A 3732-nucleotide genomic window follows, 5' to 3' on the forward strand; every position below is an offset into this window, starting at 1 on the left:
TTAAAGATCAATAAGTCACCGGGCCCAGCTGGCATCCACCCTAGAGTTATTAAGGAATTGAAGAATGAAGTTGCTGAACTCTTGACTAAAATATGCAACTTGTCCCTCAAAACGGCCACAGTACCAGAGCATTGGAGGAGCGCAAATGTCACGCCGATCTTTAAAAAGGGAAAGAGGGGGGACCCGGGAAACTATAAGCCAGTCAGCCTAACTACTGGGTAAGATGGTGGAATGCCTCATCAAAGATAGAATCTCAAAACACATAGACGAACAAGGCTTGCTGAGGGAGAACCAGCATGGCTTCTGTAAGGGTAAGTCTTGCCTCACAAACCTTTTAGAATTCTTTGAAAAGGTCAACAGGCATGTGGATGCGGGAGAACCCGTGGACATTATATATCTGGACTTTGAGAAGGCGTTCGACATGGTCCCTCACCAAAGGCTACTGAAAAAAACTCCACAGTCAGGGAATTAGAGGGCAGGTCCTCTCCTGGATTGAGACCTGGTTGAAGACCAGGAAACGGAGAGTGGGTGTCAATGGGCAATTTTCACAATGGAGAGAGGTGAAAAGCGGTGTGCCCCAAGAATCTGTCCTGGGACCGGTGCTCTTCAACCTCTTCATAAATGACCTGGAGACGGGTGAGCAGTGAGGTGGCTAAGTTTGCAGACAACACCAAACTTTTCTAAGTGGTGAAGACCAGAAGTGATTGTGAGGAGCTCCAGAAGGATCTCTCCAAACTGGCAGAATTGGCAGCAAAATGGCAGATGCGTTTCAATGCCAGTAAGTGTAAAGTCATGCACATTGGGGCAAAAAATCAAAACTTCACATATAGGGTAATGGGTTCTGAGCTGTCTGTGACAGATCAGGAGAGAGATCTTGGGGTGGTGGTGGACAGGTCGATGAAAGTGTTGACCCAATGTGCGGCGGCAGTGAAGAAGGCCAATTCTATGCTTGGGATCATTAGAAAAGGTATTGAGAACAAAACAGCTAATATTATAATGCCGTTGTACAAATCTAAGGCCACACCTAGAGTATTGTGTCCAGTTCTGGTTGCCGCTTCTCAAAAAGGATATAGTAGAAATGGAAAAGGTGCAAAAGAGGGCAACTGAGATGATTGCTGGGCTGGGGCACCTTCCTTATGAGGAAAGGCTACGGCGTTTGGGCCTCTTCAGCCTAGACAAGAGACGCCTGAGGGGGGACATGATTGAGACATACAAAATTATGCATGGGAAGGATAAAGTGGATAGAGAGATGCTCTTTACACTCTCACATAACACCAGAACCAGGGAACATCCACTAAAATTGAGTGTTGGGAGAGTTAGGACAGACAAAAGAAAATATTTCTTTACTTAGCACGCGGTTGGTCTGTGAAACTCCTTGCCACAAGATGTGGTGACAGCATCTGGCCTGGATGCCTTTAAAAGGGGATTGGATAAGTTTCTGGAGGAAAAATCCATTACGGGTTACAAGCCATGATGGGTATGTGCAACTTCCTGATTTTAGAAATGGGCTGTGTCAAATGCAGGGGAGGGCACCAGGATGCAGGTCTCTTGTTATCAGGTGTGCTCCCTGGGGCATTTGGTGGGGCTGCTGTGAGATACAGGAAGCTGGACTAGATGGGCCTATGGCCTGATCCAGTGGGGCTGTTCTTATGTTCTCTTCTCCCCCTCTTCAAGGTGTGTGCGTGTGTGCAGTATTTCGTCTGGTGCATGAAAGAACAGGTGCCAGAACCCACATACACCACCTCTTTCAAACTGATTGTTTTCTGGTTCCACACCTTCCCATCAATTTTGACATGACCTGCTAAGGCACTATAGGCCTTAGTACCACCTCCACCACCATCCCCAAACGCTAACTAAAAGGTTATGCCTCTTGATACTGATCATGTGACTAATTTATCCATTCAGGAATGTCCCAGTCCTCTAACATTCCAGTTTTTAATCACCCTTCTCTGAGTGCATGCCAGCTAAAGCATTCAGTGGCTGCAAGCAATTTTAATTCCATTTTTTAAAAAGTGGAAATAGATCTGGATTAGTTCACCATAACTGTGCCTTTAAGTTCCCAACATTTCAACCTTCTGTGTCTCCTAGTATTGAGTTGATATGCACCAGTTATGGAGCTGGTGAAGCTTTGCATGGCATATTGTAGATCTGCTGCTTGTGAAGGACATCGCTTCCCCCCCTCCCCCCGCCACCCCAGCCACATTTCCTAGCCTTACATTGTAGGGAGCACATAAACTCTAGGTCCCAGTCTCTCCATATCAGTAGGACCACTGGCCACTTCCCTCTCAGAAAAAGTCAGAAGTCCTGACCTCCAGGTCACTCCCTCATCTGTAACCCAGTAGGGCCCACCTGGCAGTAAGCAATCTCCTGCCATGACTCAGCAGTGCTGTCTTCGGAGCCAAGAATGCACTTAGCTTCACATAGAAGTGCCTTTTCCCTGATGGGCCATCATTTGTCTTTCGGGAGTACATTGCACTGCAGTGTGAGAAGTTGCCTGAGCAGCACATCCAAATTGCTGTGTCTATTAATTACACCCCCTATGCTTCAATCATCATGGCCCCTATTCTCTTTCTTCCTAGGGAGAACCTGGGAGTTCTGGCTTTGCACATTTGCTTCCCCTGCACCCTCCTTAGCTATGCCACTCCCACCACTTATCTATGTGCCAGGAAAAACGTCACCTGCTAAATTGCTATGTCAGGTTGCAGGGTTAGTAAAAAATAAAAAAAGATAACTCTTTGTACTCTTAACCATAAACCATCCTGAGAATTCTGAAGCCAGATAATCTAGTTTTCTGTTTTGCTGTAATCCATTAGTTCCCAAAATTTTGATTGGTGGCTCCATTCACCTACTGGGCCATTGGCCATGGCTCCCCATTATACAATGCTGTACATTGTATAGGGTAGTGGGTTTTTTGCAAGGATTCTGTGGCTCCCCTGGCTGGTTTCTGTGGCTCCCTGGGGGAGCCCTGGCTCACAGTTTGGGAACCACTGCTGTAACCCTTTCCCTCCCTCTTGCTGGGCACACACCTAAGATCCGCTTGTGTGAACCAGGTACCCCTGAGCATCCTTTAACCACTCCTAGTTGTATCGGGTGGCCAAATGAGTGATGCACTCCTTCTTCCACCCCTTTTGGAACTCTGTTGATGAGTGGCCGAAGAACAAACCTGGTGTCTCTTGGTTTGGACGGGTCAGGGGAACTCTGATGAAACTTGAAACCAGGCCTCAAGTCCAGCCTCAATGAACCAGCAGGGTTCCTGGGTGACTTCTCCAAGGGGGGGGGGGTCTACAACACAGGGCTCTTCCATTTCCCACAGTGGCCAGTCAGAGGTCTCTGGAGTGGCACAGCGGGGAAGACCACAAGCAACCTCGCTGCTGTCGCCCGCTGCCCATCCGCAGCAACTATCTGGAGGTCCACAGAGATCCAGACTTTTTGCTGGGAGGGAGGAGATGGCAGGGGTGGTGGGATCTTGGGATGGAGAACTTGCAGCCTGCTGGATTTCCCCCCAGGCGACAGAAGAGGCACTCGTGGTCTTGGGGCGCGCGTTTTCGAGGAGAGGCGCCCCAGGACGCCTGGGTCCTCCGGGGAAGATCAGCTCAGGGGCTGGCCAAGCGGCCCCGCCCCCCCCCCCAGCCGGGGCACCCCTGCCTGCTGCGCTCGCCCGCTCCTGCGCTCACGTGTGCTGTAATTCTAGTCGGTGGCTGCTGCAGCGGTGGTGGCACCGGGTGGCTCCGG

This window comes from Tiliqua scincoides, chromosome 2 (genome assembly GCF_035046505.1).
Source record: "Tiliqua scincoides isolate rTilSci1 chromosome 2, rTilSci1.hap2, whole genome shotgun sequence".
NCBI lineage: Eukaryota > Metazoa > Chordata > Lepidosauria > Squamata > Scincidae > Tiliqua > Tiliqua scincoides.